This window comes from Ailuropoda melanoleuca, chromosome 3 (assembly GCF_002007445.2).
Source record: "Ailuropoda melanoleuca isolate Jingjing chromosome 3, ASM200744v2, whole genome shotgun sequence".
Lineage (NCBI taxonomy): Eukaryota > Metazoa > Chordata > Mammalia > Carnivora > Ursidae > Ailuropoda > Ailuropoda melanoleuca.
In genome coordinates, this window is record NC_048220.1 from 19,134,280 (window position 1) to 19,159,893 (window position 25,614).

At 34.3% G+C, this 25,614-nt stretch overlaps 1 protein-coding gene across 3 annotated transcripts in view; it reads left to right on the forward strand.

Annotated features, from left to right (window-relative positions):
- Positions 1-25,614, forward strand: part of ADAMTS19 (ADAM metallopeptidase with thrombospondin type 1 motif 19) — a 478,977-nt gene that overhangs the window by 329,117 nt on the left and 124,246 nt on the right. The window lies entirely within an intron of this gene.

The window sequence follows — 25,614 nt, forward strand, 5'->3', positions numbered from 1 at the left end:
CTAGTCCTATTTGCTCATTTTGTTGAATCTTGTTTTTCGTGACTCGTCACTCAATCATATATTTTGTATTTGAGTTCTTATTTCTTAATTTCTTTTATCTGTGGGAATCCTGTGTGGCCTGAAAAAGAGGTACCTTTCTCAAAATATAATTCTTATTCACAGGGGCACCTGTGAAAAAAATTTATTAACATACACCCTAGGAGTATTTAAGTTAATTTCTGGGGTTAGAATTCCTTGGACCATTCAGGTAATGTAAATTAGATATGCCAACTATGAGTATTCTCGGGGGAGGCCTTTTTTAAAAACAGAGTCTAGGTCAAAGTAGACAAGATTTTATGCCACTACTTTTTGCCAGGGAGCAGTTGTTTTTCTAAACTACTCTTTCACTGTGTTGAGGGAAAGGAAAATGGTATCCCCTCCTTCTCACTTTATATAGGGATAAATTTATGTAGGCATTGCAGTTCCGAGGTCTTACCTTGAGCAGTCTCTTTTAGTCTTGGTGCCATGACTTAAGCTGAACACCTTTGGATTTGAGTTTGGCTAACGCCCAGAGACCACTAGCACATTAGTGCCATTTTCCTTTCTTTTCTTTAGACCTGCAGGAGCATTTCCCTTATTTATACACTCACCCTTGAATTTAGGGGATTTTTGTTATTTTTAATTCAGCATTTATATGTATAGGTTGCAAACAGAATTGTCTTGCTGCTAGAAATGGAAGTCCTTTTAAATGCTTTAAAACTTTTAAAAGCATTGTCATATAGATATTTTTTTACATACTATAGCTTTGTTTGGCCACACAATTAATTCACTTTGTCAACATTCACATGTGCTGTGAATGTTTTAGACATTTGGAGAATTGGTGTTAATAGTTATGATGACTCCCACAAGTTTAAAAAAATTTTTAGAAGCTTCTTTGTAGGTACTTAAATTGTGTAAAGACTATAAACCAGTTATTCTCAAACTTTTTGTTCTTAGCATTGTTTTATGCTGCTGAGAATTTGTGAAGATCCCAAAGGGCTTTTTTATGTCACCACGTTAGAAATTAAAGCTGAGAAATACTCAAAAATATTTTAAGTCATTTAAAATGACTAGTAATAAACTCATCAAAGGTTAGCATAAAGAACATACTCTTTATAAAAATTCACTACATTATTCAAAACAAAAAGTGCTGAGAAGACATGGCTTTATAGTTTTGTAAGCCTCTTTATATCGGGCTTGTCAAAGACAGCAGGGATCTTCTATGTGCTTTTGCATGTAAGGTGTTGCTATTTGTTATTTTGATTGAAGTGTTTGAGGGAAAGAATGACCTCACAAAGACAGGTAGTTTGAAAATGGATGAGTACTTGGCTTTTTAGCATCATTCATTGGTCAATTGGAAAATATTAGTTCACTGAGTTGGGCAGGTCTTCTAAATGTTGACACATTTCACCATGCAATATGTATTAAAAAAATCGTATTTGTCAATATCACCCTCAATCTCGTCAGAAAAGTTTTTAAGTGTTGGAAAGCTGCCAAGCTCCCATTGGCAGATGAAATGTTTCCCATATTTGGGGCGCCTGGCTGGCTGAGTTGGTAGAACATGTGACTCTTAATCTCGGGGCTTGTGGGATTAAGCCCCATGTTAGGCATAGAAATTATTTTTTAAAAAAGTTTGGGGCACCTGGGTGGCTCAGTCAGTTAAGTGTCTGCCTTCGGCTCAGGTCACGATCCCAGGGTGCTGGGATCAGGCCCCAGGTCTGGCTCCCTGGTCAGCGGGGAGTCTGCCTCTCCCTCTGCCCCTTCCGCCTGCTCATATGCTCTCTTTCTCTCTCTTTCAAATAAATAAATAAAACCTGCATAAAAATTTTTTTAAAAAAGTTAAAAAAAAGTTTTCCAGCATTCTAATTTCCCTTGAAAGTTTGGATTTTTGTCACTGGCATAAATAGATAAATACACACATGCTGTCAGTTATATATATATTACCTATTACATATATAACAATAGGTAATATATTCATTACGTATATCTACATGTACCACCTGTTCATTTCCTTAGAGTGACAGGTTGCATTCTGTTCATTTTGGGGTGAATGTCAGCCCAATTCCCAAGTCTGAATAACGAGTGTTTGTCTGTTAAATATTCTTTCAAGTAAAAATGGTGTTCAGTGAAAAGCAAAGTTAGTTCAGCTCATAACTCAAACCATCTCACAGACCTGTTCCTAGAGACAACATCATATTTTTAGTCTGCAACAGAAATGCTTTATCCATACTTCTTTTTTATTATGAACTATTAAGAGGTGTGTGTACTCAGGGATGCAGATTTTAATTAGTAAAATTAATACCTTGTACTGCTTCAGCTAGGACATTTTAAAGGGAAATTGTCATTTTTCCCCCTGGGAGCAAGTGTCAGTGAAAAATAAAACAGTCAAGTTTGGGGTCACTTCCTTCATTTGTGCTATGCCATTGTGCCTACCATGGTTTTTGCCCCATCAGTGCAAATGTTGATGGTTTTGACCTTGTGGACCTCTTGTAAAGGTTTTAGAAAAGAGTTTGTAGAAGCCCAGGATTTTGCAGAACAGTCTTGGGGAAATTCTGCTATAACTTGAGACTGATTGATAATCGATGGTGAGAAGTCAGTGATTGTTAGCGTGTGTGCGTTTCATGAAACCTGAGGACTTTAAAGTATAGAAAATGGGTAAATATGTAGACCTGGCAAAGGTACACGTTGGTCCGTATGAGTGTTTGGCTGTGAATGTTTTTCTAGTTCTTGTTCAGAAGAGAGGCTATGCATCCTTTACCACCAGATTTTCCATTCTGAGACCCTTTGATCCTCTCTGCATTCTGTTGCTAAGACTTGGATGCTTCTGTATTATTAATAAACTTTCTTCTGCACACTTCTGAATAATTCTGATTTTATGCACTTGCAAATTGTCAAACAGGCATAGAGACCACCTAGAAAGCAACTGCCAAGAAGAAACATATTCAGAAACTAAAACATACTTAAATAACCCTTTTATGTTGACACTGTACATGTGAGAATCTCCAGACACTTCCCTTTCCAAACACCAGTACATTCTCCAAACCACATTTCAGCAGAAGTAATCATTTTTATTGGGTGAGAAGAGGTCAAGCCAGTTTTTTTAAGTAGCTTAATTTTCATTAGCTGTTGTCCATTTTCTTTTGCATTATGGCACCTAAAGCACAGAGAATTTTAGAGACTGGAAATATGGAAAAATTATTAAGGTCAACTCTATTTTAATGCCCTTTTGGTTAGAACTATATTTCTTTTACCAAAAAATCATGCTATTTTCATATTCAGGATTTTGAAATTTGTATTCTTTTGGACTCGGCAAAGAATGAAGTTACCATTTTTCCTATACAAATACTTTCTAAGTGAATTACGTTACTAATGTAATGTACTAATTACATTACTAAGTCTTCAAGAGAATTCAAATACACTGTTTGGATATTCGTCATCTTCAAAGTCCCATTCCAAGGCTTTGATAGATTCAACGATGACTATGGGAACTCTTGATCACTCAGTCTAGTGGGACATATACTTTAGTAAAAAAAGATGATTAAAGCTGTTAACACATGCATTACCTTAACTGTGTATAATTTTATATAAACTAGATCTGGTTTTGAAATATCCAGAATTTATCATATTGGTATGAGATATGTTGTTATAAATTGCTGCTCAATATTTAATAATGTGGATACTCCCAGAAATGCAATTGGAATATATTCTGTGTGGTAGACAGAATTCTGAAGATGACATTGCTAACATTCCTGTCCCTTGGTTGCTCAAACACTAATCCAAGTACTGCTATGAAGGGATTTTGCAGATGTAAGTATATTCCTTCCATTTACCTTAAGATTTGGCAGTCTAATTCCATTCACCTTTTAAAGCAGAGGCAAGGGACTGAATTGTACCACCAACCTAAATGAAATGGAAGCTGGTATTTCTCCAGACGTGAGTTAATAGTCCAGCCTGGATGATACTTTGATTTTGGCCCTGTGAGACCCTAAGCAGAAAACTCAGTCTGGATCAGTGATCCCAGACTTTTGACCTATAGGATTATATAGTAATAAATGGGTGTTATTTGAGCCACTATGTTTTTTAAAGATTCTATTTATTTATTTGACAGAGAAAAAGAAATAGAGCACAAGCAGGGGGAGCAGGAGAGGGAGAAGCAGGGTCCCCATTGAGCAGCGAGCCCAATGCGGGGCTTGATCCCAGGACCCCAAGATCATGACCTGAGCTGAAGGCAGACAACTGAGCTACTGAGCCGCCCGGGTGCCCCAGAAGCTGCTACATTTATAGCAATTTGCTATGCAGTTACAGAAAATTCTGTCAGACCAAAGTCTGCATATGATTATACGTTATACATTGGGGGTTTATATACTGGAAGAAAATAAAGCCATCTTAGATGAAAGTATAATTCATGGCCCTCTGAAACCAGAGTAAGAAAAAAGAAAATGTGTGTTAAGAAATAAAAGTTAAGGGAGACATTCAAAGAGATTTTCACTTACCATACCTGATGAGACAGCAGAAGAGTGAAAGGATTTTAAGAGGATTTTGCAGGAATTTGCTACAACCTATAGTCTTTGCAATTTCTCTACATTTAATATTTTTTTCCCATCGTTGCATCAGTGATGAGCAAAAAGCATACTAAATTGAAATGGGTCTGAACACTTGCCCTGTGGAAAGGGGTGGGGAAAACTGGGTGTCGAAGGAGGTCAATTGGGTGGCACCAGCCCAGAATATAGGAAAATACGCCGAAGTTTGGGCTTCTGGCAAAGAAAATAAGAAAACCAAGGAGCCAGAATAGGCCACTCTTGCTTTGCAACACAAAGGCCAGTGACATTCATATACTGATAAGGTGATCATATAACCTATAATTTACACTAAGACACTTTGAAAAGTCAAAGGAGGCATAATGCTTAATAATGCTTGGACAAAAGCATAAAATAAGATAATACCCCAGGCAATTTAACTGTATGGTCACTCTATTATTAATGAACATATTTCAGATATGCTTTTATATATTATTCAGAATTGTAAATTATACATTAAAAGTACTTAATTCAGAAATATTAAACTAAGATAATTATTTCTGTAATTTAGGTATTTCATTACTTAATCCCCCAATCACAACAATTAAACTTACTAAGAGTCGGCAGAAGAGCATTTGCTACATGTGTTAAAAGCTGGTTTTGTACCATTTCTCTCAACCTTGCTTTCCTTCCATCCAGATACCACAGAGCATTATGGTCTGAGTGTCAGATATATCAGATGGAAAAAGGGTGACGATTTTTGTTGTGTTTTAAATTCTGATCTCTCAAAGTCCTCAAATTTGATTTAGAAGATAATAGGAACTGTACTTCTTTATATGTCCTTCAATTTTTTTTTTTTTTGGTTCTTTCATTTCAAATGATCTTCTTTGACTTATTTTTCTCTCCTTCTCTTTATTATTTTTCATTTTTCCAATTTTTTTCCAGCATTTTGGAGTACCTGCTCTGTGCCTACAAGCATGTTAGGTGCTAGGTGCTGGAGAGAGTGGTGAATAAAATGAAACTCTTTACACATTCTTTTAAATCTTTTCCTTTTTTGCTTTCCTTTTATTATTTTTGCTTAGGTAACTAAAAAGCATTTCCCGTTGGTCTTCCTTTACTCTGAGCCACACTTTCTCCCCGCATTTATATCATCATGCCTTCCAAGCATAAATGTATTGATACACCTCTCTGAAGTATCCAAAAACCTTAGTATTTTTTTAATTGGGTCATCAAATTTTAAAAATCTCATGATCAGAAGATTCTGTCTTGATCTCAGTTAGAATTTTTCTATACCATTTATTTATATTCTTCCAGTAAGAGGATTGAAGAAAATCAAGCTTATAAATTATTTTTCTCCTTGTTTAATTTTTAGTATGTGCTAATAGCAGTGCAATCTATATAATTTTAATGAAATTTTTGAGGAGGTCAGTTCTATGATATACAGAATATTATCAATTGTTAGAGGGTAAAAAATGCAGCAACTGTGTAAGCCCGTACAGAAGAAAATGCTTTTTCAGATATTACAATGCTTTGTGTCTTTAATACCTAAAAAATCTGATGATGCAGCAATCTCTTGTTTGGCATGTGCCATAGTCTTTCCAATTCTGGTTCTTAAGTGGCTGGAAATGGTAATGACTCTAGAGAATATTGAGATTATTGAGATGCTTCATTTGCATTGTAGAAATAATACAATTCTCTAGGTAATTTTCTTTAAATTGCATGATGCTAGTTCTTACTGGGTTTTTTTTTTTTTTGGCAGAGAAGAAACTTCTGTATTTAGTTTAAGGTAAGCTGAAGTGAACATACTCTACCCTTCTTTCATTGAATGACCTATAAAATATGGGAAAATGGAAAAAAGATTTGAGGATATTAAAACGTAAATAGTAGTGTGCAGATTGAGAACAAGGCAAGAATTTGAAGTACCACCAAACCAGCAGTAAGTTTATTTTTTTCACTGTCCTGGACTCAAAACAGCCCCAACTTGGAAGTGGTCATTAGGGCATGTATAGCACGAGAGGGAGGTAGGAAATCCCGTTGGTTTGCATCAAGGACCTGGAAGGTCTCCTAATGCTCAGAGAAAGTGGGGGAAGATCCCCCCCTTCAAGAAAAAAAGTCTACATTCCTTCCTTCGCTATCTACCAAGCAATCCTACAATAGTGGCGGTGGGGACAGCAACAGTGTCAGTAACAGGAGTCATAGAATCTGACATGAATCTTCCTCTCTGGTCTATAGAGCTTTTATTTTAAGATGGAAGGGTGAACCCCTTGGCTTTTTGTTTTAGCCCTTTTATTGCTCAAACCTAGACACAGACACAGTCATGAAAAGTGCACTACAGAGTGGGGTACCTAAAGCCCAGACTGGCAGCATTACTGAAATGAGAACCATAAGAACATACAAGGTACAAAGGAGATAATGGAGAGGGAAGAGTGAGGGAAAGTAACCTCATACAGTTGCTTATCAACTGCTTTTGCTCACCTCAGCTTTGCATGTGTGCACGTGACCATAAACTTTCTTTGCAAGATGAGCTATTGAGCCACCTGATTCCCAACCTGGTCACTAGATGACAAACATAGAAGATAGGCATGTAGAAGGCTTTGAAAATTGACAATGGAAATTTGACAATGGAACCAAAGCCTATAGAGCTTTGGAATTTTGGAACTTTTATGAATTTATTCTAAAAAATTTTAAAGTATCAGCATTCTTCATAGGATTTAAATAAGATTGAGAGTCTCACACTATAGTATTTAAAATGTCCAAGATACAACCCCAAATTAGAACATCTATAAAGAAATAGGAAAATCTCTATTTTCATGAGAAAAGACATTCAATACATACTATTCCAGGGTGGTGCGGAATTTGGAATTATATGACAAAGACTAAAATACCTGTTATAAAGCTATTCCAGAAGGTAAGGGTACATATTTTTGAAATGAATGAAAGGATAGAAAGTCTCAGGAAATAAATAGAATATATAAGCAAAAAAATGAAAATATTAGAATTTAAAAAGAATAACCAAGGGGATGCCTGGGTGACTCAGTTGGTTAGGCATCTGTCTTCAGCTCAGGTCATGATCCTGGAGTCCTGGGATTGAGCCCCACGTCAGGCTCCCGGCTCAACGGGGAGTCTGCTTTTCCCTCTTCCCCCCGGCTCATGCCCTTTCTCACTATCTCTCTCGCTCTCTCAAATAAATAAATAAAATCTTTTAAATTAATTAATTAAATAATCTTAAAAAATAAAAAGGAAAACCAAAATAGAATTTCTCTGCATGTACCGAGTAGTAGAATCAAGATGACAGAGTAAAGAATTCACAAACTTGATGATAGATCAGAAGAAATTATCCAATCTGAACACCAGAGAGAAAAGAAGATTGGGAAAAAAATATGAAGAGAGTTTTAGGGATCTTTGGGAAATATCACAAGTAATCATCATGGGTCCCAGAAGGAGACAGAAAGAGAAGAAATATAACTGAAGACTTCCCAAATTAGGCAAAAGATTTAAATCATCAGATTCAAGAGGCTAAGTAAATTCCAAATAAGAAATACCTGAAGAGATGCACAGCCAGAGATATCACAATCAAACAGTGAAAACTAAAGAGAAGGACAAAATGACACAACAAACAACCTGTTAGTTTTAGGGGAACAATGATTTTCATGACAGCAGATTTGTTTTGACAAACCACGAAAGCCAATTGGGTGGCACACCATTTTTAAAACACTGAAAGAAAGGATTGTCAACATAAATAAAGATGAAATAAGAGCATTCTCAAATGAAGGAAAACTAAGAGAATCCTTAACCAAAAGGGTATATTTAAAAGAATTGCCAAAGTAAGTAATTCTTTGGAAAGGCAAATTATATTTAATAGAAACTGGAACATCAGGAATAAAGAAAGCACTAAAGAAATGGAGAATTGGTAAATATATTATACTTTTTCTCCTCTTGAGTATTTTAAATATCTTAGGTAATTAAAAACAAAATTATAACACCATTTGATGGTATTTTTGATAGATTTAAATGTAATATGCAAGACAACACCAACATACGTGGAGGAGGGCAAAAGGACCTACACGATGTTAAACTTTCTACATTTCACTTGACATGGTAAAATATTGGTTTTAAGTAAACTTTGAAAGCTGAATATGTATAATGTAAAATGTATAGTAAACTACTAAACAAATATATAGAAACATGTAGATGAAAACACAATAAATAAATTTAATTGACATAGTAAAAAATTTGAAACCTTCCCTCTTATCAAAGCTTTTAGTTCAAAAGAGCAAAGACAAGGCAGGAAAGGGAAACAGAAGAAAGGAAAGCAGAGGGCACAGACAACATCAACAATAAAACACAAATAACAAAATGGCAGACCTAAATCCCAACGTACATATTGGTAATTAGAGTAAATAAAAATAGTCTAAACATACCATTTAAAAAAATTACCAGTTTGGATTGAAAAAAACAAAGATGTGATTCTTTGCTGTCTGCAAGAAACTCACTTCAAATGTAATATTGTAAGTTAAGAGTAAAACTATGAAAAATATATACCATGAAAAAAACTCTAAAAACACTCCAGTGGCTAAAAAGTACATTTCAGAAGAAAGAAAATTACTAAAAACTAAGAGGGACATATATAATAATAAAAGGGTCAATTCACCAAGAAGCTATAATGATGTTAAATATTTCAGCCCCGACCAAGAGAGCTTTAAAATTCATGAAAGAAAAACCAATGGCACCAAAAGGAAAAATAAACAAATGCAGTTATATTTGGAGATGTTGACACTCCTCTCTTTATAATTAATTGATCATCAACAGAAAATCAGCATGCATGTAAAAGAATTGAACAACACTATTAACATGGACACACTGCTCTACCCAAAATAACAAAACACATGTGCTTTTCAAGTGACGTTTTTTGAGAGAACATTTTCTAGCTCATAAAACAAACTTTTACAAATCTGAAAGAATTAAATCATACGCATTCCATTCTCGAACATAATGGAATTAAACTAATAATGAACTATAGGAAAATAAGAAGAAAATGTTCTCCAAATATTTGGAAAATAATATTTATAAATAATTTATGGGTCAAAGAGGAAATTAAAAAAAATAGACTTTTGAACTGAAAAAAATAAATCATGAAAAGACAACATATAAATTACGGGATACAGGTAGAACAAGGTTAGAAGGAAATTTATAAGATTAAATGATTTAATTAAAAAGAGGAAAGGTCTCATCAGCAACTAAGTTTCTACCTAAATAAACTGAAAATGAGAAACAAACAAAACAAAAACACATTCATATCAAACAAAAGGTAGGAAATACTGGGCCACTTGGTTAGATCAGTCAGTTAAATGTCTGACTCTTGATTTCAGCTCAAGTCATGATTTCAGAGCCATAATCAAGCCCGGAGCCAGGCTCATGCTGGGTGTGGAGCCTGCTTGAGATTCTCTTTCTCCCTCTCCTTCTGCCCCTCACCCTCCTCCCCTTCTCCCACATGTTCTCCTGCTCTCTGTCTCTCTCAAAAAAAGGGGGGGGGCAGGAAATACTAAAGAGTATATATCAATCAAATGAAAACAGAAAAACAATAGTGATAATTAATGAGAGCAAACCTAGTTTTTTTTTTTTAAATGTCAATAAATTCTAAACCTCTAGTAAGTTTGACAAAGAAAAATAAAAAGAGGAAAAATAACATCAGCGATAAAAGGGGATATCTTACTACAGACTCCTCAGACCTTAAAAAAATTATTAGGGAATAATACGAAGAGATCTGTGCATGTGAATTTGACAACTTAGATAAAATAGACCAATTTATAGAGAGTCACAAACTAACAAAACTTATCTCATTTGAAATAGCCTGAATAATCTTAAACATATTAAAGAAATTGAATTTGTAGTTTAAAACCATCCAAGAAGGAAATATTAGGCCCAGAAAGTTTCATTGGTGAATTCTCTCAAAGAAAAGGTAATACCAGTTCTACATTATCTCTTTAAGGAAACAGACTGGTGAGGACACTTCCCAACTCATTGTATGAAGTCAGCACTACCCTGATATAAAAACCAAACCAAGAAGTTCGAGGAGAAAAGTACCCATGAAACTATAGACCAATATTCTTCATGAACATAGGTAACAAATATTAACAAATTTAACCCAGTAATAAATAAGAGTAACAGAACAGAACCTAATAGGGCTTGTCTCAGAAAAGGAAAACTGACTGAATATTTGAAAATCAATTCATGTAATTAAACTTATTTAAAATCTAAAGAAGAGACATGATCATATCAACTGATATAGAAAAAACATGTGACAAATTTCATCATCTATTCACTATAAAAACTCTCAGAAATTTAGGAATAGAATGGAACAGCCTTAATAAAGAATATCTACTATCTATGTGACTCTTAGAATCACATTTAATGGTGAAAGAAGGAATACCTTTGCCCTTAGTCTGCAAGGAGGCAGGGTTGTCTACTGCATTCTTCCTATAGAAGTCCAGAAGTAGAACAAGATAAGAAAATAAATGAAAAGCATAAATAATTTGAGGTAAGAAATATAACTGTCCCTTTTTGCAAAAACATGATTCTTTATATAGTAGAAAATGGCGATGAGTACATGAAAAAAAACTCTAAAGCTAATATGTGAGCTTAATGGGATCGCAAAATACAAAGTCAACAGGGTCAATGGGTTTTAATGTACTAGAATTGAACATTCCAAAACTGAAATTTTAAATATATGTGTGTGTATACATACAAATATATATACAATATACATATAAGTACATATGTAATATAAATATATCTATAATTTGTCATAGATGCAAAATGAAATATCTGCATATAAAGTTAGCAAAAAGTGCAGAATCTGTGTGATAAGGACTATAAAATGCTGGTGAGATTAATAAAGGAAAATCTAAATAAATGGAGAGACATACGGTGTTCACAGGTTGGAAGATTCAGCATAGCACAGATGCAACTCTTCTCCAGTTGAGCTATAGATTTAACTCAAAATGAAAGTTTGAGCTCTTTTTTGTAGATATAAACAAGATGATTCTAAAATTTATATGAAAAGGCAAATAACTGAATAGCCAAAGCAATTTTGAAAAGAAAAATAGTTTTGGAGGAATCATACTATTTGATTTTAACACTTACTACAAAGCTTCAGTAATCAAGACAGTGTGGTATTGTTAAGGTATAGATACGTTAGTCAGTGGATCAAAATAGAATTTCCAGAAATAGATCCACACAAATATGTCCAATTGATTTTCTACAAAGAGACAAATTCTGTTTACTAAAGAAAGAGGGGCCCCTGGGTGGCTCAGTGGGTTAAGCGTCTGACTCTTGATTTTGGCTCAGGTCATGGTCTCAGAGTTTTGGGTTTGAAACCCATTTTGGGCTCCGTGCTGTGTGCAAAGTCGGCTTGGGATTCTCTCTCTCCCTCTCTCTTTTCCCTCTCCCTGCTCACACTCTCTCTCTGTCTCTCTCTAAAATAAATAAATAAATAAATAAAGTCTTTTTAAAAAAATGATCTTTCAAGAAGTGGTCTTGAAAACACTGGACATCATTATGCATAATGAATAATAATCAAATTCTTTCACTTTTTAAATAAAATTGTATAAACGTTTATACAAAGTGGATTATAAATCCAAATGTAAATGTAAAACTATAAAAGCCTAGAAGGAAACATAAGAGAAAATCTTTGTGACCTTGAATTAGGTAAAGAGTTTTTAGATATAATAGCAAAAGCATGACCCATTAAAGGAAAAATTGGTGAACTGGATTTCATTGATATTAAAACAACAAAACCAAAACCACGTTTGTTTGCAATTGGGAAAAACTGGAAGCAATCCAATGGTCTTCAAGGGGTGAATGGCTTAAACAATCTGTGGTAATTTGAGGAAGACTGTCTAAGGAGTGAAAGAAGTTGGTCTCATAAGGTCACCTGCCTTATGAATCTGCTTACACGACATTGTCTGAAAGACAACCCTATAATAATGATCAGATCAGTGATCCAGTGGTCACTCTTGTTTTAAAAATGCGCAAGACTGTAACTATAAAGGGAGGGCACAAAATAGTTTCGGGGAGTGATGGACCTTTTCTGGCTCCTGATGGTGATGGTGGTTAAATGAATCAATATGAGTGTTAAAATTCTTTGAACTGTTGAATAAAAAGTAAATTACTGTAAATGCATTCAAAAATGAAAACAAAAAGAGAAAGAAATTATGTGATCATTAGATTTGCTTTTGGCATTCCAGCCAAGGATTTCCCAAAGATTTCTGCAGGTTGTATCTTGCACAGAGTACCTCATCTGTAGGGCCTAAGGAACAGAAGAGACTGAAATCCCACCCAAACTTCACCTACCAAACACCTTTGCTCATGCACTTGGGAAGCCTTTTTAAAACCTCATCTCCCCACTGTGCCCCTTTTGAATTCACTAGTGCAGTCTCCTGACTCGCCTACTGAAGAGCTGGTAATTTTTGCAGAATTTAGTGAGTGAGTTCAAATGTATTGTTTTAGAATTTCCAAATGGAAGACTGTTTCTTTGTTTTCCTTTCTTTCCTTTATCCTTGTTCAAATTCTACCCATTTTTCAGAACCCTGATTAATTTCCACTTTGGGGCATGTTAACCATGCATGCTTTTGGAGGAATTCAATATACCTTGCATTCCGTTCATTTACTGTCCTTCTAATCTCTTTGTGACCAAAGATCTTGCTCTCTGCTTGTCTGTGTCCTCAGCACATAGCCCAGTAATGAGCATCCCAAGTGCTCAGTTGATGTATTTCTGAATAGAAATGAATTCTTGATAGGAAAATGACATGACATCTTTCCTGTGGTTTACAATAAAAGCAAAGCTGAACTTATCTCGTTTAATTCTTGGCTGCTGGTGTATTTCTTATTAGGCTCTAGCCAGAACATAAATCAGACACTTTATATTTCTATTTTGGCATGACATGTTGCAGGGATAAGATTTGGATATATAATTCTTAAGGAATTATGAAAAGTGATTGTTCATAAGATACTTTCCTTCTAAAGATCCTTTACAGTTAAAGCTTCTTTTGGTTAAAGGATTTTGTATATATTAGAAAATATTTTAATGGTACTAGTAAACACTATATGAATATTAAAATATGCTGAATATATCCTTGGGAAACAAAAAAAAAAATCTTAATTTAGAAAATACCCTGAGGTCCTCCTTGTAGTTTTTAAGAGTTGTTCTTATTTTAAGGTCTGCAAGTGCAACTTTGTATTCACCACACACTTACACTTATTAAGAATCTACCACATGCCATGGGTTTTTAAATACATCACCTCCTTTAACCCTTCAAAACCTCTGTGTCATAAGGGATAGTTAAACTCATTTTACAGATAAGAAAGTTTAATGTTTAATGATTGCCATGTTTCACATAAGTCAGCATAGGCTTGAAATATTTTATCTACATTAGTTAACATTCCTAAGCCAAATGGTTAATTTCCCAGTTTTACTGTTGAGAAAACGGGCTCAGAAAAAAGAAGTAACTTTCCTATGGTCACACAGCTAAAAATCAAGGCTGGGACTCAAACCCTAGAATATCTGACACAAGAGCATAGATTCTTAAAGCTATATTCTCTGCATTTTGCCTTTACTATGCAGAAAACAGGTCATGAAAAATTTATTGAATTCCAATCAGGATTTTAGAAAACATCAAATCATCTTTGAGAAGATTTTTAACCAGTTTACTATTAACTACCTCATTGTATAGACCTAAAAATGCTGAGATCTTAAAAATGCATCTAAAGTTGAAACACTTGTCCTTAAGTAAATGTGTTTCATTTAACAAATTATGTCAAATCACTGTATTAAACTTAGTATTTTAATTTTTAGTAGTTGATATTTAAGAATATTAGAAATTTGTAATTATAATTATATTGTAATTATATTCTTAAGATTTTTCCAGTTTGTAGAATTATTTCTTTTCTTGAATAAAAACCACTGATCATACTGAATAGAAAGCAGGTTATAAAAAGTAGCAAAATGATTAAAAATTGGCATGATGAAAAAAATGTGTCAAACTGTTTTGAAGTTTGAGTTGGTTTATAGTTATAAATGCATGCTGTCAGTGTTTTCAGTATTCTAAAACAATTTATAGAACTTTTTAGTAGCATGATATTTTTAGTTTTAATTGTCCCTGTTTAATGCCTTCAGGATATGATTACGTTATAACATTATAAAAATGCGTTAGCCAAAATTCCTGATTTATACGCAATCAGAACACTTTTAAATTTTTCCAGCTGTATCCTTCAGCTTACTGCACAAAAATCTTTAACTGTGATTCATCTTACCTATTTTTTAAAGTCATGACAGTTTTTTAATCTCCAAGGCAGATGAAATCATTAAGCCTAGTTTGTTTTTGTTTTTGTTTTGCTTTTGTGACCAAAGTCATAAAGAAAGCCTAAGAACTCTCATTTATCATTTTTAAATTAACTTAGCAATGCGAATACCAATTTTCATCCATGTTCGTGGTAGACTGCACAGTAAATTTCTCATTTCTGATTTGTGTTAGATGTATACTCTCCCACGTGTGGCTTTTTCAGTGTGCCACAAGCATTATATTTTCAGAGTTGCACTGAAATCTAAATGAAGAATTTTAGATGGTATACGTTATTAATGGTGTTTTAAAGGTAGATCCAAACCACAGTAAGGTACATTGGGGTCTGGCTTAATTTAAAGTCCCTAAGGATTTGAGAGTTTAACTTCTGAAACCATCCAATATCTTGCCCTTAAATTTTCTGAAAGAGAGAAGTGAATGTGAAGTAGAATAAATCTGGAATACAATAGCAGGAGCACAAAACTAGCCTGCAGCCATAAATCTTCCTAATTGTTCTTCCTTTCGTACAAAAGCAGTCCTTTTCATTATCTTAATGTAGGGAGGAGGTGGGTCTGTTTGGTGGGGAAGTTTATTATAAAGATTAAGGACCTGTGAAAATAAGAAAAGCAACAAATAAATCTCTTTTGGAACTTGTCCATTACCATGACATTCTCTCCATCTCTCAAAAGAGCAGAATTTAGGAATTGGCCACCTCTGCCTACCCAGCATACCACTCCCCCTCTGGACTCACTTTCTTTCACTATTTATTACGAACATTTACTTGAACCACCTTTCACCTTCTTTTTCCTGCATCGTATTAATATTTCATATGAAAGCTTGCCAAAGAATTAGACATGGTATCCATATGCTGTCTAGTCCAATACTTCACTGATTTTAGATACCTCCAATCGCACCTTAGGATAATAAAATAAAATGAGTGATTAGTCACTGTTTAATTTACCTTTAGCAACCCATTAAAAACACATACAGACTTTTGTTTAACATGTACATTCTCATCAAAATTAACTACAGTTTTGTCGCCAAACACATTATAAGGTCAAAGATGATACTAAATTAGGAAAAGAAAATGTTGCATCTCATTTCCTACAGTGTATTGAAACGTGTCCTTACAACTCCCTACCTCCCTTGATTCCAGGACAGTGAAAACTTGAACATGTCATTTGATGTTAGTTTTTCTTCCAGTTTAAATGACTTTATCCATTTACCTTGCTTTGGTTTAGTTTTAGCTAATATTCAGCTCTTCCAGATAGTTCCCCTCACCTCTCCTTTGATCCCTTCCATGGCTGGGGAGATGGGCTATAGATCACAAATCATAGTGCTTGCACTTCCCCCTGAGATCTTTGGGATCTGTGTTTTTGCAGTGAATTCCTTCGTCTACATGCTGGACTCCAAATGCATTTGGTGGGTTCAACTCAAGAATGTTGGTTTGGTCAGAGCCCTGTATCTCCTGTTCAACTCTTTCCACCACTCTCTTTATTGTCCCACCCTCTCCAGTCCCTACCTGTCCTGCTCTTACTGCTGCTAAAGATGCTTCCAGATCTCAGTGATGTCATCCATGGGTCCCCCAAGGTTAAACTGCCCACCTCTCTTGCCTCCTTGGCAATGAAAGTGAAAGTAGGCTCAGACTTGACAGCCTAGCCCTTCTTTCCACCTACTCACCCAGTGTTTTCATTAATTCCCTGCTTAAGTCATCCTGGATCGGCCTGGAGTTTCCCAATGAGCTATCTTCCAGAGTTCCAAAGGCTACCTACTACTAATCCTTATGACTTCCCACCTACCCTCAGAACAAAGCCTGTAGATGGTTAAGAAGACATGACCTGGGTGGAAATACAACACTTGATCTTAGCCAAAAGGCCAAGAAGCGATTGCCCTGTGTGGAAAAAGAGAGATGCATGTTAATACACCTCAAAATGTATTATCATGGTACTATACAATGTATAGTTCTCATGTTGAACAAATTGACTTCGGAGTACTTTCCTGCCCTTGTGATGCTTACCTTCCAATGGAGAGGTGGCCAATATCCAAATAGTTAAATTAATCAGTACATTAAAAGATAAACCCCTCAGGAAAAAAAAAAAATAGTAGACATAAGTAAGAGATAATTTGGGAGTTCCAGGGTGGGGAGAAGGATATTTGCAATTTAAATTTGGTGATCAAGAAGATCTGAAGAGAGATAGCTAAGGAGGGAATGTTCCAGAGTGAAACGCCAGTGAAGAGGTCTTGAGAAGGAAATGACAAGAAAGGAAAAAGAAAAAAAAAAGCCAATATAGCCAGAGTAGAATGAATAAATGGCATTATAACAGAAAATTCTAGATTTTGTATTTCTTCTTTTGACAGCTTTGGCAAATTGTAAGGCTTATTGGCATATGTTTAAATACATTACCTCAATGTCTTTAGGATTATAGAGACATTTTCTTATTCTTTGTTGATGTTGGTAATTTGTATTTGTCTCTCTCTTTTTTTTAAATTCTTAATTGGTTTCCTGGGGAATTATCAGTTTTGCCAATTTTCTTTTACATTTATTTTATAGTTCATTGGTTTTGCTCTTTATTATTTCTCTCCCTCTCTTTTCTTAAGTTTTGATGCTCTCTTCTCAGCTTCTGGAAGGAATTTTAATCATTGACTTTCAGTCTCTTTTATTTTTTATAATATATATCTGAATTTCCCTGAGCATTGTCATTTCAGCCCACACATTTTTTATGTGTTCTATTTTTACTGTAACTATGTTTAACATATTTTCTAATTTTCATTATAATTGCTTTCACTTGTGGACTATTTAGAAGTTTATCATCTCATGTCTAGGCAGTTTGGTTTGTTCTAGTTACCTTGTAAGTTCTTGATTTCCAAATTATTTCCATTGTGGCCAGTGAACATACTTTGGATAATTTCCACTCTTGAAATTTGTAGAGATTTTTTTCCTACTCAGTATATGGTCAGGTTTTATAAATGTGCGATATCCACTTAAAAAGAATGAATTTTGTTGTTGGATGCAATATTCTATTACGTCAATTAAGACAGATTTGCTAATATTCTGTTCAGATCTCTTATATCTTGAGTGAAGTTTTTTATAGTTGTTTTATCAGCTATTAAGAGACTTGTTAAGTCTCCACTTTAACTGTGGATTTGTTTTTCTTTCTTAATTTGGTTCATTTTTACTATTTATATTTTGAAGCTTAGTTATTGAGTAAATACAGATACAGAATTGTATGTCTTCTTGTTGGAATGACCCTTTAATCATAAAAAAAAAATCCTTCTTCATCTCTCTAGATGCTTGTGACTCAAATTCAATTTGTCTAACGTTGTATATTTGTAATATTTATATTGTCACCCTTTTACTATTTTGGTTGATACTTGCATACTATATCTTTTTCTATTATTTTACTTCTACTTATTTATGTTATGCTTGAGCTGTATCTCTTATAAGCACAATACATTTAGGGTTTATTTTTAATTCAGTCCTAAAATCTTAGTTTGGATTTAGCGTAGTCTTTATTTTTCATTCATGCATTCCAACTTTATCAAGATAAAGTTGACAAATAAAAGTTGTGTAAGTGTAAGGTAGACAACGATGTTTTAGTATACCTTTGCATTGTAAAATGATTATCACAATCAAGTTACTTCACACATCTCTCACCTTAGAGAATTTAAATATCTGTTCAATTTGGCAATCACAGTTCTCATGGCATAGTCTTTTTTATTTAATCAAATTCTATCTTTTACTTATTTTTTTATTTAATGATATGCTATCTTTCTATTTGTTTTCTGTATGCCTTTAGGTCATGTTTCTTTCATTTTCTTCCTTTCCTGCCTTTAAAAATAGGTAAATCCAATATTTGTATACCATTTTCAATATATGTAATTATAATTGTTAGTTATATATCATTTTACTATTGTTTTGCAAGTATTTTGTGTATTATGACATGTATAATTTTGCCATTGATTATTGCTAGAACTCTTGAGCACTTGAACTATGTATTGTTGCTTTCCATTGTGGCCAATGGAAATTGGCCTGTATTTTAAGGTTTGGAAGACATTAAAATTAGTATTTTGTGCATTTGATATTAATTTATAGTTACTCATACATTTATTCTTTCTGGTGTCCTTTATTTCCTCCTCTTTATTTTCATGTTATAGTCTAGGATTTTTCTTTCTGTTTGAAGAAATTTAACATTTCTTTACACTGGCACTTCGACGTAAACGGTCTTGGAGAAAGGGTTTCTTTCTTTATCTACAAAAACATTTATTTGGTTTGAGGTGGCCCAGTGAATGTAGATCTCAAGCTCCCCATCTTTATGTTAAAAATGTCTTTATTTTGTCATCATTTTCTCTCTAGTTTTTATAGCAGTGGCCACCTTCTCACAGTGGCCATTTCTTCACTTGGTTTGTCATTTTTATTTGTAAGCCCATCTTCAGTAGAACTTTCTTTCCTGTGGGAATTCTGTGCTTGTTGAGATGATAAAGTGTCTTGTCAAAGTGATCCTTCATTTTTAAAAATTTTGTTTTTATTATGATATGTTAGTGACCATATTAGATTTTGATGTAGTGTTCCATGATTCATTGTTTGCGTTTAACACCCGGTGCTCCATACAATACTTGCCCTCCTTAATACCCATCACCAGGCTATTTTCCTGAACTGACAAGACTTTTTCCACCCTTGTTAGAGCCCCAAATTGTCTGATCCATTTGCACATTATATTTATGGTTCCATGTTCCTGTGGCTTCATACCTATGCATGCTGATGGTTTGGGTTTCAGTTTGTTAGTAGAGCCTTTTCTGGCATACCCCGAATTTGTTTTGAGCCAGGGTTCCTTTTTGGCTCCCCTACATATGGATTTTTGAGATTATTTTCACACATTAATAGCCATTTCAGGCTTTCTGATTTGTTGATGGGTCTCAGTTCCTTACTCAATTCCTGTCCCTGTGGACATTTTGAGACCACACCCATTATTTAATAAGACTTTCTTATTAACTGTGGATACCCAGACTCTAGCAACATTAACTCATGATATCATCACTCCAAATTTGAAAAATTTTAAGCTTTAGTCCTGCACTTGGGAATCTTTTTTCTCCAAACTCAACTATACATTAAAAACTTTGTATATTGCATTTTATTTGGCACCTCTATGTGTTTTTCACAACAGGACTCTGTCTACCATGGTGCGGGAACACATAAACAACATTTTACTCTCTAGAAAATATTCTGCCTTTTTGACCACAGAGATTTACTGTAGTTTTTATTAAACTAATACTCTATTTCTTGTTTTTTTTCTTAGTATTCTTAGAAACTGTACTATGAAGAGTGTTATAGATTAAGCACTTAAGATAACGTAGCAGCCTATTTTTTAAAAAACATTTATAACTCTGCTGATATTAAACTCCTAACTTACATAATTGTACTTTTATATTCCTAGATCATCATCTTGTCTTTTAATGGAATAGAGGCAGATAATTAGCAAGCTGGTGAGGCAAGGTATTTTAAAATATGTTTAAAGCCCAATTTGAATGTAATCACGTAAAGGGGTTTCAAATTATATGGGCACCATCAATAAATCATTCTAAAAAAATTTCTTTTCTAATTCATGGACGAAATACATTTCCATTCTTCAAAATTACATTTTTAGTTAAGGCCCCACATTAAGTTACACTTTATATTGGTCTTTGTTTCCAGGAGTTTCATCTATGCCATTCATTTCATACACCCCTTATTGAGGACATGCTAAATACATATTGATGCAGAGATGTATTGCATGGCAGGCATGTTTAAAGAACCTAAGCTCCCCTTCTGTGAACAACAGCAGCTCTCATTGTTATCTGCTTAGCCTTTTCCCTGCTCACTCCTTTGTTCAGGAGTCCACCCCCACCCCAACAAACTTCCTCTGCTTTTCCCCTCACCAACCTCTCCCCACTCTGTAATACCAGCCAAGCTGTTTCTCTCCCTAAAAGCCTTTCCTACTTTGATTTTTCCCTATTTGGGGTTTCTTTTTATTCTCCCATAATATCTTTCGTGTATGTCTTTAGGTTTTAAGGATCACATTTTCAAATGAGTCTTGGTGTGGTTCATGTTCCTGAAGGCATGCTCAGCCTGTATTCATCTTCGTACTTTTGATACTTGTCCCCTCTTAACATTCCTTGTTCCATTAGGCCTCAAGCAACAGTAGTATTCATAGGTAAAGGACTTTCCTCCTCAGATAAAATACTAGGACAAATATCTTGCCTAAAACCATGCAGGATTTTGTGCCAGGAGAGACGAGATTTTGAATTTAGGTAGTCTAGCTAGTGCTTAAGGGCAATAGTGCTGGGGCTGGACGATTTAATTTTGTTAGGCTACATCCGTCTGATCACATAACAACTGATTTCCTGATTAGTCCATTATTACTCCATGCTTCCTGTGGAATTTTAAGGGTCTGTGATTATCTTGGAGAGGTATCAAATTACATCCTAGGATAGTATGTTTTTTTTTCAGATGAGAGATTCTGTTGACACCTCATACATGACTTGATTCATTGTTAGGTGGGAAATTAGAGGGTTTTTTGGTGTCCTTTGTGTTCGTAGAATTTTTTATATCAAAAGAGTATTTTAAAAAGAGTCTGTATTTTATCTATCTTTAAATAACAGCTGTGTTAAATCCTTTCCCCTTCTAAACTCTACCCCTTATTATAATAAGAAACATGTGAGTTTTTGAAAAGAACTGAAAAGCATAGGCGTTTAAACAGAATAATGCAAGTCATTTAAATTAGTCATGGTTACAATTATTCTTCATAACTTTCAAGTTAAAGAAAATCTTCCTGGTGTGCCAAATGTGAGACAATGAAATTCAAATTTATCAGAGTCTTGGTTGAAGACTCTGACTTTACACATAAGTAAAAAAAGAATAGGAGGAGAGGATCATTTTGTTTGTTAAATTGCTTCCTGGTCTATAAGAGAATCTGTTAATTACTACTGAAATTTCATAGACGTGATCATCATATTTATGTCTTTAATCTTCTCATTATAAAAGTATTGTAAATACTTAAATGAATTTGGAAAGTTGAAAAAGAGAAAGAAAAATTACTTATTATCTCTCCACATGATACAATTGCTATTAGAAAATTATCGTAATTATGTAGTCTTTTGTTTTAAGTAAGCTCTGTGTCCACTGTGGGGCTTGCAGTCCCAACCGTGAGATATAACTGCATTCTCTACCAACTAAGCCAGCCAGGTGCCCCCATTTTTATGTAGTCTTTTTATTCTCCTGTGAAAATGTGATGGTATGGATTTTTTAATACTTAGGTATAATCATACCTCTGTGCCAATATATATTCATTTTTAAATTACATTTTATTGTATATAAATTTATATTTATGGTATAAAATGTCTTTCATATTATAAATAATAATTTTTATCAGCAGATTTCTTTCATGACTACACAGTAGTCATTGATTTCCCACAGGCTGGTGAGGAATCTAGGACCGCCAGAGAGATTACTGTTCATTCTTTCTCTTCTCCTATCCCACAAGGCTGATGCTAGGAAAATGTCAAAGTTCTATACCTCTTGCATTCCTCTTGCTTCCCATTACTGCTTCTAAGTCAAAGTCTCTTGTCCTCATATAAAAATTCTTCATTTGGAGCCGAAACTCCTCAGCTTTACCATCTTAACTGTCTCTCTCACTGTGACGGATTCTGCTCCTTGATTCTTGCCCACATTTCACGTGGATGTTGGCCACCTTTCCCCCCTTCCTGAGTTCACTGTGATCATGTGCAATTTCATGTTCATATAATCGGTCCAACCAATACTACTAAATAATTCTTTGACCTTGATCTGGATGATGTCTACCTTTCTCTGCTCCCCTGGCTATATTTAATCATATGGAACTTCACCTCTGAAATCTTATGTCTCTATTCCCAACCTCTTATCACAGACTCCAGTACTTTTTCAGAGAGTTATCTGTTCTTTTTCTTCATTGATGACTCCATTCTCAGGACAACTGTATTGTAGTCTTCAAATTATCAGCTTCCCTTTGACTTTACTTCTTCACTTATCCAGCCCTATAATTTCTGTCCTTTCTTTCATTCTCAAATTTACTGCCAACTCTTATATCCTTTGATTCTTCCTTTAGACCTGATCTACAAAATCGCAGCCCAAATTTAATCCACATATTACTCTTCTCTGTTTCAACCATTAAGTTGGAGATCACTTACTTGGGCATATTAGTGCTTATACAGGCTCATTCTGTCTATCCTCGGCTGAACCGTCTGCTTTCCCCTAGTACTTAATCGGCTCTCTTTCCTGTTTCTCTCACTATTCCAAGCTTTTGTTTCTTTTTCAAAAAATACTAACTCCCATCTACCTTTGACCCACACCTCACCTAACATTGCATCTTTTTTCACTTGGCGTACAAGAATATCAGAAAGTAATTTCTTTAACTTAACAAATGGTATCTATGAAAGTCTTCCAGCGGGGTGCCTGGGTGACGCGGTTGGTTAAGCATCTGACTCTTGTTTTCAGCTCAGGTCCTGATCTTGGGCTCTTGAGATCAAGCCCTGCATCAGGCTCCGTGCTTAGCAGGGAGTCTTCTTGAGATTCTCTCTCTCTCCCCCCTCCTCCTCCCCTCCATTCTTGCTTTCTCTCTCTCTCTCTCAAATAAATGAATAACTCTTTTTTTTTTTTTAAAAGGTATCCTAGCCAATGTAGGAAGATACAGAAAAATATGGAAAAAAGATACAAATATAGAATAGAAAGAATAATATAGAAGAGTTAAGAATTAGAAATAAGGGACAGTTTGGTGGGAACAATATATTTGAAGGGGTACAGGAGAAGAAATGTAAAACTTATTAAAGTGACTAAATTTGATATGTATTGATCCATACAGCAAAGAGACATGACATGATGACAGTCTACATTAGCTGACTTTTAATCTGCATATGGTGATAAGATTACTGTAGTTGTGAAATTCAGGGGACTCCTAAAGGAAATTTGTACCAAACGATGATCTTTGGCATGCCAATTATAGTTGAACTTAATTTAGTATTTTTGTATTTATTCTCAAGTTATATACTTTTTAAATGTCAAATGCGCAAGAGAATTTTAAGTATTCTATTAAGAGGAGATACTTTTCATTCACCCTCCTTCTCTCCTTTCCTCCTTCCTTCCATCTTTCTTTTCTTCCATCTTCCTTTAAACTATAACACAAGTTTAGTTACTCCCATATCTTTGTTTTCCATATTTTGTTGCATTAATAAGTGCATGACTTAGCTCTCCTAAAATTTACATTATGCTTACTCAAGATTCAGTTGATTTGTTATTTAATGGAACTAGAGAACAAATATGTTTTTCTTCTCCTCTTTTTCTCCCTTTCCTAACCCCCCTTTGTTTACCCCTACTTACATCTTTCCTTCCCACCATATCTTGATTTAATCCTGGAGTAATTCCAGTTGTCTTAATCAGCCAAATGAAGTAGTGAGGCTTATCACCTGTCTAGTCATCCTTCCATCCATTCATAAGGAAGCAATTTCATCTATTTGTAGATTTTATATTTTAATAAAATATTTCTACATGTATAGATAAAATAACATCTTTATGTATTTCACCTCTTGGCTGTTTCTTCCTGTAGTTATGTTTTTAAAATAGAATGTATATAGTATATTTTGCTTAGAGAATGTATCTTCATTTTCCTGGTAGGCCAGAGGATACCAGGCCTTGAGAGTCTGCATGAAGAGTTGAATGGGTAGTTGAGGATTTCAGATACTGAATTTTCAATCCTCGAACAATGCCTCTGTTCAAACCTTGTGTGCCTCCGTCTTGAGTCTCTGTGGGGTTCTACCACAGTCATACAATCCTTCTCCCCTGTCATTTGGGCTGTGCTCCCCTAAATCAGTTGATATTCTTCCATGAACCTTCTATTTTTCCAAAACATGGGCAGGGCAATTTATTCTTTTATTTAAATGTAATCATTTCATAACACTATTTTTTATGTTTCTGAAGAGAGAAAAGTCACAAGCAGTCAGCTAACCACCTTTAACTAGGGACCACTCTGCACTAAATTGTAATGAGCAGGAAAGTAAATGTTAGCTGGTAGATGGATTCAAAGTTCATTTCAAATCCTCATTCTATAATATTTAGTAGTCATGTGATCTTTGGCAAATCATTTTACCTGTTCAGTCCTTAATTTCTTCATATAATACATTTAAATGTATTTTATAAGGATATGAGGATTACAGAACGTACAAACAATTCAATAAACACTAGATATTACTTCAATAATCTTTGTTTTTTGAAAATGCATTAAAACTTACACTTAGAAGGTTACAGTTCTTTGTGTTAAATGATATTTATTCAGGGATGTATCTTAATTAGTAATATAGTACATAAATCTTTGACTAAGGAGTAGCAATGATTTTACATATTATCTTACCACTGATTTAAACCAAAAGATCTAAATATCTTTCTGGAATTATTGTCTTAGATAGTATTTCATTATCATACTCTGCAGTTGGACCATCTTATTAGCCAAAAAATGTTCAAAGGAAATACTTTTCAATATTCCAAATATCACGGGTAGTTCTTATGTCATATCAGTTAAAATGGTATTTTACAAAATAAAATTTCAGAATTTTATTACCTCAAAATATCAATGTAAGTTCAAGAATGCCATATATATGTAGTTTCTTTTATTTTGGGGTATTTCTCTGAAACTAGGTTCTTTACAATAATTGAAAAATATTTAACTTAATAATTGATTTTT